This window comes from Bubalus bubalis, chromosome 8 (assembly GCF_019923935.1).
Source record: "Bubalus bubalis isolate 160015118507 breed Murrah chromosome 8, NDDB_SH_1, whole genome shotgun sequence".
In the NCBI taxonomy this organism is placed as follows: Eukaryota; Metazoa; Chordata; class Mammalia; order Artiodactyla; family Bovidae; genus Bubalus; species Bubalus bubalis.
In genome coordinates this window covers 46035628-46053074 of record NC_059164.1, presented here as the reverse complement: position 1 = coordinate 46053074, position 17447 = coordinate 46035628, and the positions used below count along the sequence as shown (strand labels likewise).

Genomic DNA, 17447 nt, shown 5'->3' with positions numbered 1-17447 from the left:
CCGCTTCGAATACCCTGGATCAGCCAGGGCTGGACCCCAGCAACCATTTAAATTATTTACTTTTTATCAAACCCATCTAAATTTTACCATCAAAGGAGCAAGTTACAGAAAATATGTAGTTTCAGCCTGTGTTTCATATAAGCTCAAAATTTATAGTATTGTCCTTTTCACATTTGGGTAGGTTTCATGTTTTTAGGTTAAGTAGTACTTTGTATTTCATTCTACAACTTTATTCTTGGCTCAGCTGTTTGAGAGTATGTTATAGACATACTGACTTCACCCCTAAGTAATTCAGCATGTCTCCTAAGAACAGAGACTTTTCCTACAATTCAGTCACAATGCAAGTGTGACACTCAGGAAATTTAGTCTTGGTAGTACAGCATTTTCATCTCATGTCGCTGTTGTGTGCTCAGTTGTGTCTGACTCTTTGCGACGTCATAGACCAGCCTGCCAGGCTCCTCTGCCCATGGGATTTCCTAGGCAAGAGTACTGGAGTGGGTTGCCATTTCCTGCTCCAGGGGATCTTCCCGGCCCAGGCCCACGTCTCCTGCACTGGCAGGTAGATTCTTTACTACTGAGCCACCAGGGCAGCCTCTGTGCGCGTGTGTGTGTGTGTACCCATAAAATTTAAATCCAAGATTACACATTGCGTTTAGTTGTCATGTTTCTTAGTTCTCCTTGATATAGAGTAGTACTTCTGAAATTCTCTATGATGAAGGACCAGTTTTTCCTTTTTTCCATTTTCTATGAACCTGTAAATTTGTAAAATATTTTTATTGTATAATTGTATTTTATTATATGTATCTTTATAAAATACAGTAAAAAAATTCTTAGGAAAACAAAATGAAAGAAATAAAGACTTAGAAATGTAACTTATTTTAAAAATTAGATTCTACTATGAAGTTGTTTTAAAAATCCCTGAACTGTAATTTTTTTTCTAAACGGTCATGAGAGTTTAAAGAAGTCCAGGCCAGTTGTTTTATAGGTGCATCTTTTCATTTAGATTTGAGTGGTTGTTTTGTCATGATAAAAATCAGATTAAATACTTTGACAAGAATACAGCATAGAGGATTTTATATCCTTCTCAGTGCCTCACAGATGGGGGTACGTAAGTACTACAAATGTTAATAACCACTTGATTAAAATGGTATCTTCTAGATTTTTTGATATTGTAGTGGTTTCTTTTCCCTTTTAAAATTAGTAAGATACTTTGAGACTGTTTGAATAGCTGTTCTTTTATTTATACTGTGGCTTTAATATACTACGATGTTTCTTGCCTGATTGAGTCAGCTGTGGGTTGCAGGTGATAAATGTCTAATTGTTATTCTTTTACCTTGACTAGTTGTCATTCTTTTGAAGAGAAGAGCTTTTTCTGGTCTAACAGAGTTTTTAAGCCACAGAGTAAGAGACAAGCCCTGTCTTTTTCTTTTCTGCAGGATGAATGTCTGACATGAAGATAGAATTGGATATTTGTATTGGACATCTCCCACTTCCCTTTCTTTATTTTTTCTATTATTGCTCTTTGTTCTGTTTCCTAGTGTTCTTTGTTTTCCCTGAACTCCCTGGTTCAGAACTGTATCTAGGTCTGTGAGGGCTCTAGCTCCTTAAAATATCTACCTGTCTCCTTTTTTTTTCTCACTGTCAAAATTGATTTATTCAGTCCGCATTAATGCATGAGGTTTTGTTGTTTTCTTTAACTTTTCATATCTGTTTGTATTTTAAGAGATTTCTAATAAGGTGAGTGAATAGATTAGATGACTACTAGCCAGAGTGACATGGTGAAATATGAAGGAAAAAAAAAAATTTGTAGGGGGTGGTTAATGCTGGGAAGCAGCCCATCCTGTGATCAATGTCATGTAGGCTCGTTTCTGATACTGGGACCCTAAGTCACGCCTTTTTTGTTGTTAATACCTTTTACTACTGGACTGCAGATTAATTTAAAGCCCCTCACCCCTAATCTCCTGTATGATCCCAGTCTGTTTGTATGATGTTGTCGTTACAAAGGTCTGTATAGTCCAAGCTATCGTTTTCCCAGTAGTCATATACGGATGTGAGATTGAACCATAAAGAAAGCTGAGCACTGAAGAATTGATGCTTTTGAACTGTGGTGTTGGAGAAGACTCTTGAGAGTCCCTTGGACAACAAGGAGATCAAACCAGTCAATCCTAAAAGAGATCAGTCCTGAATATTGACTGGAAGGACTGATGCTGAACCTGAAGCTCCAGTGCTTTGTCTACCCGATGCAAAGAACTAACTCTCTGGAAAAGACCCTGATGCTGGGAGGGATTGAAGGTAGGATGATAAGGGGACGACAGAGGATGAGATGGTGGGATGGCATCACCGACTCAATGAACATGAGTTTGAGCAAACTCTGGGAGGTGGTGATGGACAGGGAAGCCTGGCATACTGCAGTCCATGGGGTCACAAAGAGGCAGACACAACTGAGTGACTGAACTGAGCCAAGAGGTAGATACAGTTATTTGTGTGGCTCCTTTGGAAAGTAACAGTCTGTATATCTGGTATCTTCTAGAAGAAACTCTTGTATGAGAGTTCTTTAACTCATCCAAATTTAGTACATCTGTCTTCCTCCTATTCATCAAATATTAGGGACTTGGTATAAGTGGGCATTGCTTGGCACTGGGGGTACAATAATGGGCAAGCAGATGTGGCCTTACCCCCAGCATAGTGTATTCTAGTTGGGGAGTCAGATGAGTAAGACAGTTACACTTCTCAAAGTGAATGAAGAGTGATGGGAGTAGAATAAGATGCTATGGGAAAACTACCTGAATTTGGCATGGAAAAGGAGCATTTCATGAAGACCAGGATGTTGGGGAGAGGTGAAAAATCAGGACACTATGGCACTTCTTCTGTGAACAACCAGAGAGTAAGTATTTTTGACTTTTCTGGTCACATCTCTGTTGCAGCTACTTGACCCTGTGATTGTAGTGCAAAATTGGCCATAGACAGTGAAAAAATGAATGAGTGTGGTAATGTTTGAGTCAGACTTTATTTCTGGACAGTGTACTTTGAATTATGTTTAATTTTCAGGTGTAATGAAATATTCTTTTTATTTAATTTTTCCCCCCTCACAACCATTTAAAAATGTAAAAACCAGCCATTAAAAAGAATACATTTGAATCAGTTCCAATGAGGTGGATGAAACTGGAGTCTCTTATACAGAGTGAAGTAAACCAGAAAGAAAAACACCAAGACAGTCTACTAATGCATATATATGGAATTTAGAAAGATGGTAATGATAACCCTGTATGCAAGACAGCAAAAGAGGCACAGATGTATAGAACAGTCTTTTGGACTCTGTGAGAGAGGGCGAGGGTGGGATGATTTGGGAGAATGGCATTGAAACATGTATATTGTTATATATGAAATGAATTGCCAGTCCAGGTTCAATGCAGGATACAGGATGCCTGGGGCTGGTGCACTGGGATAACCCAGAGGGATGGGATGGGGAGGGAGGTGGAAGGGGGGTTCAGGATGGGGAACACGTGTACACCCGTGGCAGATTCATGTTGATGTATGGCAAAACCAATACAATATTGTAAAGTAATTAGCCTCCAATTAAAGTAAATAAATTTATATTAAAAAAAACTGGAAGTAAAAATTAAAATCAATAATTAACAACAACAAAAAAGTAAAAACCATTTTTAGCTCACATGTAAGAAAAACAGATGGTGGGCTGTAGGTTCCTAAATCCTGGAACATGGTGCTAAAAATCCTGTTATCAATTCTATAAAAATGATGCTGTTATGTCATATATCTGTGGTCAGTGCATGTGTTAGTTTGTTAGTAAGATACACATTTGTAGGTAGGGTTGAAAACTATGGTATTTCTGCGCCTCTTGCTATTTTTTGAAACATTTCCATAATTCTTTAAGTTGAAAGTAAAGGATGTTGAATATTAATGAAAGGTATACATGCAGAGACACTTGCCTGGTATAATTAATAGTAAATTTAGAAGGCCCTGATTTCAGTCATGATCTTGTCAGTTATTGGCTTTGTAATATTGAGCAGGTCATTACACTTTTCTGAGCCTTGTTTGTGAAAAAGAGAAGCTTAACACAGATACTGCTCAGAATTACTGTAAATTAGCATACTTTAAAGCACCATGTAGTGTCAATATCTTAAAGTTACACAGCCATTTCTATTATCTTCACATACCATATAGGTGTAAGATGGCATTGTGATTGATTAGTTTATGTCATTAAGATGTGTTCTTGAAGAATTCAGGCATCATGCAGATATTCAGTGTTTGCTATGTGTTAGGTACTATTCTAGGTGTTTGAAGATACAACAGTAAACAGAAATTGTTCTGTCCTTGTGGGTTATAAATCGATGTGATATAGTATCAGTCATAAGTGCTGTGGGGATGGTGGATGAGGAAGAAACTGGGAAACTGCCTCTGGAAATGATGTTTGAACCAAGACCTTGTGGATTTGGAAAGTGGAGGAGCTTTCAAAGAGATAGAACATACAGTGTAAAGACCTGAGGTAAGAAAGAGTTTACTATATTTGAAAACCAGAATAAAGGCCAGCAAGCATAGATTAAATCAAGTGATGTAGGAAGGTAGGGGACAGATTTATAGGGCCTAGTGGACAAAGAAGAAGAGTTTGGATTTTATTCTGAGGTTAAAAAGCTATTGGAGGATTTTGAGCAATGGAGTGAAATAACCTAAGTCCATTTAAAAGTGATAAATCTCTCTTTCCCCTTTCTCCTCAGCAATTTTTTGAACTAAAGCCATTAGGTAATGCATGGCAACATAGGTACTCACAGTGTGAGGAGGGGATATGGGAGGCTGTTGTGGCCCCTGAGCAGCTTGTGTGTGCTAAGTTCCTTCATTTGTGTCCGACTCTGCGACCCCATGGACTGTAGCCCTCCAGGCTCCTCTGTCCCTAGGATTCTCCAGGCAAGAATACTGGAGTGGATTGCTGTTTCCTTCTCCAGGGGATCTTCCCAACCTAGGGATTGAACCTGTGTCTCTTACTTCTCTTGCATTGGCAGGCAGATTCTTTACCACTAGCGCCACCTGGGAAGCCTGAGCAGCTTATTTGGTCCCAATTGGGATGAGAAGAGGGTGCCCTGGAACAGAGTGTCCATGCTGGGAGGGCCTGACAGCTGTCACAAGAGTTAGAGGCCAAGCAGCGTGAAGACAGGATTTCTCCTACCTGGTGGCCTGATATGGGATGCCACAGCTCAGTCAAGGTTAGGATAGGGTGTTAAGGGAGAGCAGACTGGATGGGGAGTCCAGCCATAGCCTCCACCATGTATAAGGGATGGCCTGGGATTAAGTCATAGTAGTCTTAATTTTCTGATCTTGATGATTTTATTATAGTTACATAGACCATCCTTGTTCTTAGCATTTGAGTATGATGGAACATCAACATTGGCAACTACCTCTGAGGTGGTTTGGGGAAAACATTTCTTTGTACTGTACTTTAGTGCAATTTTGTTGTTTCAAAACAGAAAAAGAGAAAAGAAAACCAAAACCCAGTAATGTCACTCTGGTCACTGTGTAGGATGTGGACTGGAGAGTGACAGGAGTGAAAGTGTGAAAACCAGGGAGGAGACTGCTGCAGTCTAGTCTGGGCAGATTGTGATAGCAGAGTGGGCAGGTGATTTCAGTGGAGGAGGTGAGAATGGTCAGATGGCAGACTTCTTTTGAAGGTAGAGCTAACTGGATTTGCTGATGAAGTATGGGATAAGAGTCAAGGATAGCTTCTTAGTTTTTCCGTGTGTGTGTGTGTGTGTGTGTGTGTGTGTTTGCTTAGTTTTCTTTAAGGAGTGAGGATCTAGAAAAAGATGATGCCATTAAATAATGCAAGAATTCTTTTTTTAAAAATAGGGTTTATGAAAGCAACTGATTTCTAGTCTTAGCTTACCCACTGAGAATGGTGTGTGAACTTAACTTCTGTCTTGACATTTCTGGTTCTCTGTTACTTCAATGTGGATAGCATAGTATAGAATGTTTACAATGGGACCATTGGGCTACTTTAGCCATGGGAGGTCTTGATAATGGATTAATTGCTGACTTTTAAAGAGCTAGTTAAGCCTGCATGGGTCAAACTGTAAAGAGGGAGACCTGGATTCAATTCCTGGGTTGGGGAGATCACCTGGAGAAGGAAATGGCCCACTCCAGTACTCTTGCCTGGAAAATCTCATGGATGGAGGAGCCTGGTGGGCTACAGTCCATGGGGTCGCAAAGAGTAGGACATGACTTAGTGACTTCACTTTCATTTTCAAAGAGCTTGTTAGTGATGAACTGAAATACTTTGTCTTTGAAACTATTTTGTTAAATATTTTTATCATTGACTTAGATAAAGACATAGATTACCTAATTGTTAAATTAGCACATGTAGGGATCTTGAGAGCTGCCCTTTGAGAGAAGATGCAGTTGGGATTCATAAAAGTCTTACTTGAAAGAAACCACTTCTAAGTGATTGTTACTGATGAATACCATCAATTAACCTCCCAATGTACTTACTTCAGTGTACATGGTGGACTTTACAATAGGAATAATAGGATTACTGGGTATTAAATGGAAATCAGTGGGAAACTCAAGGCATGATGCCTAATCAATGCACCCGTTAAATGTCAGTAGCATTCCTCCCCAGTCAGAGAGTGTATCAGCTTTGCTTATTCCCACTGTACATTCATTTTTTTTTTCAGCTATGAATCATTTGGTCAGAGTGCTTTTAAGGAAAGACATTTGAATACTTTCAAAAATCTGTTTCTATTGTGCAAATTTGAGTTGGCATTTTTGAAAAAAGCTTTTATAGGTAAAATTTTCAGCCAGTTAGCTTGACTCCACTGTGGAAGGGTGTGAGTGAAGTGATATGTTCTCAAATCAGTACAATAGTATTAAAGATAAAAATAATATTTATATAATACTATGCATAATGTATTTTTACCTCTTGGAAGTTAATGTATTTTCTTCTTTGTTCTTCTTGAAATAGTCATTCTAAATGCAAGAAACAATGGTTCCCTCTGTTGTTAGTATGTAGCATCTTCTACACTTTTAGTCCTAAGTTACTTAGTAACTAAATTTGAAGAAAGATTTTATTGTTCTTAACATTCTGTATAGTGCCAGAAATATTTTATTTGCATTAATAAGATCAGTCCTTACAAAAAGTACTAACTTTCTGCTGTGTCTCAAATATGAAATATGGGTGTTTCAGAGAAATTTTTGTGCAATTCTGCCTTCTGGTTTGAAGTTTGAAACTCAGGAGGAAGTCATTTGATGCCTGAATTTTCTGATGTTTTTGCCGATCCTTCACTTTTATTTGTTTTTGAATTTTATTGAAGATGTTTTAGGCTTCCCAGGTGGCAAACAGTGGTAAAAAAATCTGCCTGCCCATGCAGGAGACGTGGGTTTGATACCTGGATTGAGTAGATCCCCTGGAGGAGGAAATGGTAACCCACTCCAGTATTATTGTCGGACAAATTCCATGAATAGAGGAAGCTGGTGGGCACAGGTTCATGGGGCACAAAGAGTCAGACACGACTGAATGACTGCATGCACGCACAAGGAAATTTTGGTGTGTACTCTTCGGTGCTTTTCCCCTGGTGCAAAATTTCAATATTTGTGTAAATGTACATTTTTACTACGTCTTTTCATAGTTCTTTTTTTACCGCCCCCCGACCTTTTTATTTTTCTCTTCTCTCCATCTGCATCTCTGCTGTGAGCCAGGGTCTCTAAAGGTGTTGAGAGGAGACCACTGAGCTGGGGGGAGTATTCTTGGCTGAGGTGGAGATACATGACTAGCAAATGAGATATCTGTGCAAGCTTTTGAAACAGTTGAGGCGAACATCACAAAACATTCACCATTTTAAGATGAATAGTTGCAGTTGGTACATTGACAGAGTTGTGCAGCCACCAGTTCTTTATGGTTCCAAAACATTTCATCATTCCCCAAAGAAATCCTGTAGCCATTAAGCAGTTGTTACCCACCCCCAAGGCGACCACTAGTCTGCAGTTTTTCTCTATGAATTTACCTATTCTGGATGTTTTATGTAGTAGAATCATAAAATATGTGACCTTTTGGGTCTGGCTGCTTTCATTTTGCTTAATATTTCTAAGGTTCATCCCATTGTAGCATGAATGAGTCTTCATTCCTTTTTATTACTGAACAGTATTCCATTATTTGTATATGCCACAATTTGTTTATCCATCCATTGAAGGATATTTGGGTTGTTTCCACCTTTTGACTTTTACAAATAGTGCTGCTATTAATGTATGTATATATTTGAGTACTACTTTTCACTTCTTTTGTTTATATACCTAGGAATGAAATTGTTGGGGTTATATTGTGATTCTGTTTTTACTTTTATAAGGAACCATGGGCTTTTTCCCCCAGAGGGTATGCCATTTGACATTTTTTCCAGCAGTGTATGAGGGTTTCTCTACACATTCATCAAAGGTCTGTGTAGTCAAGGCTATGGTCTTTCCAGTAGTCATGTACGCATGTGAGAGCTGGACCATAAGGACGGCAGAGCACTAAAGAAGGCAGAGCACTGAAGAATGGATGCTTTCGAACTGTGGTGTTGTAGAAGACTCTTGAGAGTCCCTTGGACAGCAAAGAGATCAAACCAGTCAACCTTAAAGGAAATCAATCCTAAATACTCTTTGGAAAGACTGATACTGAAGCTCCAGTACTTTGACCACTTGATGGGAAGAGCCAACTCAATGGAAAAGACCCTGATGCTGGGAAAGATGGAAGACATGGAGGAGAAGAGGGCAACAGAGGATGAGATGGTTGGGTGGTATCACCAATTCAATGGACATGAACTTGGGCAAACTCGGAGTTGGCTAGGGACAGGGAAGCCTGGCATGCTGCAGTCCATGGGGTTGAGAAGAGTCGAACAGAACTTGGCAAGTTTACAACAACAACAACAACAACGTGCCAGGTACCCACATTTGAATAACCATTGCTTGTCTATCACTCAGTTCCCAGGAAAAGGGACTGTTTCTGCCCAAATATAAAACAACTGCCAAATATTTTTTATCTTGAAACATCCATTGATGCAGTGCAAGTGCTTTCTATTTTATCAGACAGACTAGATACTCAGCACTGAGATTTAATAAAATTAATGTTTTACTCTTTCATTAACACACCTAAGTGAAACTGGCATTGCCTTAACTGCAATCCAGTAAAGAGTACAGTGACTCTTAGTACATTTTAGGGTCACTGCCTTGGTTGGTGCAGTGGTATCAGTGCTTTTACCCATTGTTTTTACATTGTCAGTTGCAAATGTCAGTAGTGAAAAAGGCAGTTTCTTGGTATTGTTATGAAAATGGTTTTGATATTGTGGATTTCTTGGGATTTGTGAACTGTACTTTGAGAATTGCTGGAAGGGATGGACATTCCCACTATTGAATTGCTATGGCAGCTCTTTTTCCCACAAAAAAGAGATCAGAGTTGAACTTTCAAGTATAATGGAGAAGTTGTTGCTTAATTACTCAGTCTTGTCCAACTCTTGGATTGTAGCCCTCTAGGCTCTTCTGTCCATGGGGTTTCCCAGGTTAGAATACCGGAGCGAGTTACCCGTTCCTTTCTCCAAGGGGTCTTCCCTACCCAGGGATCGAACTGCAATCTTCTGCCATTGACAGACGGATTCTTTCCTTCTGAGCCACTGAGGAAGAGGGGGAAACAAATCCTTACGGCTTCGCTGTTATTCATTCTTATTTAAGACTCTTGACTGCCCTATAATTCTAGATATTATTGTCACTTATTTGCAGGTGAGGTAACCAGATCCTGAGAGGTTAAATAGCTTGACCAATGTCATAAAACTAGTACATAGTGACTAAAGAACTGAAACTAAATTCTGGGTGAAATCAAAGCCCTTAGGCTCTTTCCTAAGCCAAACATGTCTCCAGATGGATGTCATGGATCCTGGAATGAGGAAGAGTCTAATGAGAAGGTCAAGTTATCTGTTCCCCTATCCTTGTACCAGTTTCGTGTCTCGTCATTAACCTTTTGTTGTTAAGAATAGTAGGAATCTTAATTAGAAAGATGCTCATGGAAACAATTTATAATTAATGGTATTTGATCCCATTTGTAAGATTGGAATAAAAACAAGGAATGAAATACTGCCAAAGCTAAAAACCTGAAACTTAGTTTATCTGGTCAGTTCTCTGGGTTTCAGAGTTATTTATACTGGTTTGCTCTTTTTTTTTTTTAAGTTTTATTTTATTTTTAAACTTTACATAATTGTATTAGTTTTGCCAAATATCAAAATGAATCCGCCACAGGTATACATGTGTTCCCCATCCTGAACCCTCCTCCCTCCCCATACCATCCCTCTGGGTCGTCCCAGTGCACCAGCCCCAAGCATCCAGTATCGTGCATCGAACCTGGACTGGCAACTCGTTTCATACATGATATTTTACATGTTTTGATGCCATTCTCCCAAATCTTCCCACCCTCTCCCTCTCCCACAGAGTCCATAAGACTGTTCTATACATCAGTGTCTCTTTTGCTGTCTTGTACACAGGGTTATTGTTACCATCTTTCTAAATTCCATATATATATGCATTAGTATACTGTATTGGTGTTTTTCTTTCTGGCTTACTTCACTCTGTATAATAGGCTCCAAAAATATGGAACGCTTCACGAATTTGTGTGTCATCCTTGCGCAGGGGCCATGCTAATCTTCTCTGTATCGTTCCAATTTTAGTATATGTGCTGCCGAAGTGAGCACTATACTGGTTTGCTCTTGAAGGACTTAACATGAAGGGCAAGTTGTACAAGTGAATATTGTGCTTTACCTAATTCTTGAGAGTGTCTTGATTAGTAGACTACTCAGGTAATACTGCCTTCAGTTCTTTCTGAATAGTTATTTGAGAGGTAGATTTCATTGCTTAAAGAGCCCTTTTGCTTCAAGTTAAAAGACACCTTTTTAAAGATTACCTGAAAGATGTCTTTTTATTTTTGCTTTGTGTACAAAGGCAGGAAGTTTCAGGATATCAGCTAGGAAGTACTTTCAGGAAACTTCTGGTAAGCAATGTCTATAATTTGAACACAGATGAGGAGGAAAATGATGAAAAGGTCTCGGAATTACAGTACAGTATATTAGAATCATGCAAGTACAGTTGGACTGGAGTTTTATTTGTGTGATCATCAAGAATATTTCTAGGCTTGCCATAGGGATGAGAACCCAGATGCATAGTGTTTGGAATGCTGTAATACTACCAGAAACTGTAGGGGTTATCTAATCAAGTGGTTTTAGACCAGTAAAATCTTTTCTTGAATAGAAATTGTGGCTAGGAGTCTTAATTTTTAAAAATAAAAGGCAGATGATTGAAATGAGAGTTGTGGGTCTGAAGTTCTGCTGCTTGTTTGGCAGGTTCTGTTTGTTGCTGCTGGGAGCCGTTGGTTAATAAACAACATTAACAGGGACTGAGTGTTCATTCTGGTCCAGGTACTGAAACACTTTACATGCATGATTTCACAGTTGGAAAGCTGCTCATCTAGTTCAGCTTCTGAATTTTATCTCTGAAGCAGCACACCCACAGAGCTACTATGAGTTGCCTAGGGTCTGAAACTCTTTAGTTCCTCTGGGGTCTGAAACTAGTTTATAGTTATTGTTATTAAAATCCTTTTAGTCATTTTATCTAACAATATATCTGTGTAGTGTGTTATTTTTCCAAATGTGAAACTAATACGTGTTCATTGCAAAAAAGCAAAAACAAACTTACAAGAGTATAAAAGGGAAAAAAAATAGTTAACCTCAGTATTTAGGGATTAATCATATTTTGGCGTTGATTTGTCTAGTCTCCTTTATAAGTTATTAGAAAATTAATATACCTATCATACCATCTTGTTATGAGTCTTTTATGGTTAACAATATATTCTAAGCATATTCTCTTTTTTCAAAATGTTCTTAGTGAGAATGATTACTTAGTGAAGTTTTACTAAAGTTGAGCAGTTTATTTAATGTTCCCAATATTGGACTTTTTCGATCTCCCCATTTTTGCTATTATATTCAATGCTTATTTAATAAGCTGCATATCATTTCTGGAGTACTAACTTCTAGATTTCAAATTACTGGATCATTTAAAATATATACTTTGAAATTTATTTTCATATTGATCTTTGGAAGGTGTTGCTAGTTTATACTTTCACAAGTCAAAAAATGTTTTAACTCTTATGTTGGAGTGTAGTTTATTGACAGTGTTGTGTAAGTTTAAGTTGTACAGTAGTGATTCAGTCATACATACACATGTATCTATTCTTTTTCAAATTCTTTTCCCATTTAGGTTGTTACATAATATTGAGCAGAGTTCCCTGTGCTATACAGCAGGTCTTCCTTGGTTATCCATTTTAAATAACAGTGTGTACACATCAGTCTCAAACTTCCCCAACTTTTCTTCCCCACATTCTAACCCCTGGTAAACCATAAATTCAGTCTCTTAAGTCTGTAAGTCTGCTTCTGTTTTGTAGATAAGTTCATTTGTATCCTTTTTCATTTTTTCAGATTCTGCATATAAGCGATATCATATATTTCTCTTTGTCTGACTTCTCTCAGTGTGACAGTCTCTAGGTCCATCTGTGTTGTTGCAAATGGCATTATTTCATTCTTTTTTATAATTAAGATTCCATTGTATATATGGACCACATCTTTATCCATTCTTCTGTTGAACGGCTCACAAGTCATTATTAAACTCCCATGAGTTCTGGACAGTGCCATTAAAACAAATGTCATTATTTAAATCTGCATTTGTTTGATCGTAAATGAGGCCAAACTTCCTTCTTTATTAGCTATTTCTGTTTTTTTCATTTGTAAATTCCCAGTATTTTTACTTTGCCTGTCTTTCTATTTGGATGTTTTTTTCTCTCTTAAAATATAAGAGTTCAAGAAACACATATTCTTTTGACGCACTAGTCTGCACCTCCCCACCCCCACAATATTTTAATTTTTCAGTGTGTGTGATGTCTGATTATCCCTTCTTTTATGATGTTGTCAGCCACTGATGACCATTGACACATCCATTAATTCGTTAGGTGTTCCAAAATGGTGATATTGTAGTTTTGTCATTTTTTTCTTTTATTTATTTCCTGGAATATTTTGTAAAGAAAAGTGTCCTCATTTCAGCTGTTTGGATACATCATGTACGGTTGGTATAGGCAAGTAAATATACATGCTTGATTCTTTACTATTACTTAGCATTTTTGAAATAGTTGATTTTACTAGTTTCTTCCAAAAGGACTAAAAGGATTAAATCAGTAGGTTTAAATATGTTTGTGTATTATTATATTTATTAATGCATAAACTGTTCCATCTGTGGCCAGCAGGAGCTCCTTGAACACAGCTAATAAGAGACAGGGCTCTGCTTTCCACTTGCTCTGACCTCTGCTCTTGCTTTTCACAGGCCACATACAGTCTGTGGAGTTGAGCTGGATGTTCTGAGAGGCCTAGAAGAGAGGGGAGGCTCACTGAAGGTTCCTGGGGAGTAGAGTTAACTAACTTGTTGCTGATCAGCACAACAGATACATGCCAGGGATACAGTAGTGACCATGAATAATTAGTTTCAGATAAATGCTCTGGAGAATATGAAATAGGGTGACATGTTAGAGAATTTACTGGTTTAGGCATCAGTGAACGGAATAGTTTTTAGCTGTTGTGCACCTGGAGTCTGTAAGATAGAATCTTGCCTTTTATGACCCCAAAACAAACCATGGAGTCATTGAGTGCGGCTGTGTTACATGATTTTGAGTAGAGAAGGAACCGTCTCCTGAAAGAGCAGTTGAAAATTGAGCCTAGAAATGTGTGTTTAAAGCTTTAAGGTGGATTTAAATTTATTAAGATTTGGGAGACTGTGTACTTCTATTAATAATTCTTCAATAATTCCTCTAATTACATGTGGTAAAAGTAATTCTGTACTTAAAATGGCAACCTGTCCTCCAGTGACACCTCAGGAGAGAAATCTCTTGACTGTAAAATAAAAGCCTCCATATTTACAGTCTAAGTTTTGTAGTCTTTGAAGAACTAACTTTTTGACTTTCTTTCCTGAGGTAATGGCTGTTAGAATTTACTGGAAGCAAGGAGAAGGGCATTGTACTATCTTCTTTTGGGAAAGCACTTAAGTTACAAATTTGAACATGTTACCGTTTTGGTGGAAGCACTGTTCATTGAGCTTTTAAAAATCCATACCATGATTCATTGTATGAAGCTGGATACGTGCTACTTCTAACAAGGATTTCACTCTTCAAGGTAGGGGAACTTAGCAATATCTTAGCAGTATCATGGATATACCTGAATGAGTAGACAAGGGCTCAATAAATATTTTAAGCAAGCTACTTTAACCTTGCTAAAGTAGATGATGAAGTTCACCCCTTTTCACTGTCTTTTTTTTTTTTTTTTAAAGATTATTTATTTATTTGGCTGCGTGGAGTCTTAGTTGCATCATGTGGGCTCTAGTTCCCTGACCAGGGATCGAACCCCAGGCCCCTGCATTGGGAGCTCAGAGGCTTAGCCACTGGGCCACCAGGGAAGTCCCTCACTGTCTTTTTTTGTTCATATTTTGCCCATTTAAAAGAAAACCAAAATTCTTGAACTTTCATTCCCGCCTATCCCATGGGTGTTACTCTCCTTCTCTTAAATTGTCTTGGGAAGGATAATCCGATGGATTGTTTTTACAGTATTAATGTTTTGGTTCTTATATTGGGGGTCCAGTCTTTGTCTTATGATTGTGCTGTTAACTTGCACACATATGTGTATTCTTTTGTATATTGCATATGTTGCATATTTTTAAAAGTATAAGCTCTTTATTTACAGTCTCCATATTCATTCATCTGCTTCTCCTGCCTTCCATTCTAGTTGTTTTCTATTTATTCGCAGTGTGTGGACCTACTCATGTGGATGACTCACACAGTATTATGTAATGGCGAGGTTAGCAAAGCCAGAAGGCCTTCCATCCGGAAGTTGAAGGTGGTGATGCTCTCTCTTTTGCCTGGAGTCATTGTGAAGCGCACATGAGAAATTTTGCAAACTGTAAAGGGCCATACAGATGTAAGGACTTTGATGGTCCTATTGGTACAGCTGCAGCAAGGCTTTGACTTGGCTAGAGTAACACAAGTAGTAGACTTACTTGGTTGGAACATGAGAATGTTTGATTTTTTTCAGCGATTGGAAGCTCTCTGAAATAAGACTGTGTACTCCTCTATCACTTGAGATTTTTCTTCTTGACTCCTGCTTGTCTTGTCCTGAGCCATCACTGTGATTAGGTCCGTGTGTCATGCGTGCGCACACACCCCTGTGTCCGACGGGGAGAACTTGCTTCCTTGAGGGTTGCCTTTTCCCAGACCTCCCCCTCCCTTTTTTTCTGTTTCTGTTGCTTCTCTCTGAGCTGCCTGACACCTGGTAGCTGGCCTTTTGTATTCCTTGGTCATTTAGAGATTTAGAGTGCTCTTGCTTTGCCTTGGTTGGGTGAACAGGGTGTCTCCGAATATTTGGACTTTCCATTCTGTTTTTGTGGTAACTTACAGTTTCTTCATCTCCCTCCCTTGTCTTTCTCTTACTACCTCCCTTGCTTTTTCTTTTTTTTAACCCTTTCTCCTAATATCACAGCTCATTAAACTTGACAGTAACTAGAACAGCTCCTGAGCACAAGCACCAGTGGAAATAAAAAGGCTGAGGTTGTGTCTGGGCTGTGCAGTAGTTAGGGCCCTGGTTCTAGCACAGGGGTAACAGGCTAGAATAGAAAAGGAAAACTGATAGGAAGGCAGAAGAACTTAATGGAGATGAGGAACAGCAGTGCAGTAAGTCTGTGGCATCGGATAAGATAGAACAGAGCAGCTGGTAGGTCAGTGAGGGTGGCCCTTAGGCTGTGGACACACGCCTGTGGGTGGGCCTGGTAGCGCCGGGGAACGCATGCTGCAGAGCTGCGCCCACACCGCCTGCACTCTGCTGTTCCCTGGAGTGGAAGGTAACGAGGATGTGTTAACCTAAAACTGAAAACTCATAAAGGTGGAAATGGGGGAAAATCTCATTTGACTAGTGGAGTTTTGATTTCATTGTTTTATATGGTACTGTAAGTTCAAAAGAATAGCTTCTTAAACAAAACATCCTTCAGATCAGATCAGATCAGTCCCTCAGTCGTGTCCGACTCTTTGCAACCCCATGAATCACAGCACGCCAGGCCTCCCTGTCCATCAGCAACTTCTGGAGTTCACTGAGACTCACGTCCATCGAGTCAGCCATGCCGTCCAGCCATCTCATCCTGTTGTCCCCTTCTCCTCCTGCCCCCAATCTCTCCCAGCATCAGGGTCTTTTCCAATGAGTCAACTCTTCGCATGAGGTGGCCAAAGTACTGGAGTTTCAGCTTTAGCATCATTCCTTCCAAAGAAATCCCAGGACTGATCTCCTTCAGAATGGACTGGTTGGATCTCCTTGCAGTCCAAGGGACTCTCAAGAGTTTTCTCTAACACCACAGTTCAAAAGCATCAATTCTTCGGCGCTCAGCCTTCTTCACAGTCCAACTCTCACATCCATACATGACCACAGGAAAAAACATAGCCTTGACTAGACGAACCTTTGTTGGCAAAGTAATGTCTCTGCTTTTGAATATGCTATCTAGGTTGGTCATAACTTTCCTTCCACGGAATAAACGTCTTTTAATTTCATGGCTGCAGTCACCATCTGCAGTGATTTTGGAGCCCAGAAAAATAAAGTCTCACACTGTTTGCACTGTTTCCCCATCTATTTCCCATGAAGTGGTGGGATCGGATGCCGTGATCTTAGTTTTCTGAATGTTGAGCTTTAAGCCTACTTTTTCACTCTCCACTTTCACTTTCATCAAGAGGCTTTTGAGTTCCTCTTCATTTTCTGCCATAAGGGTGGTGTCATCTGCAGATCTGAGGTTATTGATATTTCTCCCAGCAATCTTGATTCCAGTTTGTGTTTTTTCCAGCCCAGCGTTTCTCATGATGTATTCTGCATAGAAGTTAAATAAGCAGGGTGACAATATACAGCCTTGATGTACTCCTTTTCCTATTTGGAACCAGTCTGTTGTTCCATGTCCAGTTCTAACTGTTGCTTCCTGACCTGCATACAAATTTCTCAAGAGGCAGATCAGGTGGTCTGGTATTCCCATCTCTTTCAGAATTTTCCACAGTTTATTGTGATCCACACAGTCAAAGGCTTTGGCATAGTCAATAAAGCAGAAATAGATGTTTTTCTGGAACTCTCTTGCTTTTTCTATGATCCAGTGGATGTTGGCCATTTGATCTCTGGTTCCTCTGCCTTTTCTAAAACCAGCATGAACATCTGGAAGTTCACAGTTCACATATTGCTGAAGCCTGGCTTGGAGAATTTTGAGCATTACTTTCCTAGCGTGTGAGATGAGTGCAATTGTGCGGTAGTTTGAGCATTCTTTGGCATTGCCTTTCTTTGGGATTGGAATGAAAACGGACCTTTTCCAGTCCGGTGGCCACT

General features: G+C 39.2%; 1 protein-coding gene, 1 non-coding gene and 2 pseudogenes across 11 annotated transcripts in view; 3 read left to right on the top strand and 1 right to left on the bottom strand.

Annotated features, from left to right (window-relative positions):
- SRPK2 (SRSF protein kinase 2) overlaps window positions 1–17447 on the top strand; it is a 254237-nt gene that overhangs the window by 49870 nt on the left and 186920 nt on the right. The gene's annotated exons all lie outside the window — the stretch shown is intronic.
- Window positions 1–17447, top strand: part of LOC123466107 — a 146631-nt pseudogene that overhangs the window by 44090 nt on the left and 85094 nt on the right.
- LOC102406215 overlaps window positions 1–17447 on the top strand; it is a 71720-nt pseudogene that overhangs the window by 41654 nt on the left and 12619 nt on the right.
- Window positions 10606–10712, bottom strand: LOC112586717. Its single transcript, XR_003111203.3, has one exon. It is a non-coding gene; the product is annotated as a U6 spliceosomal RNA (small nuclear RNA).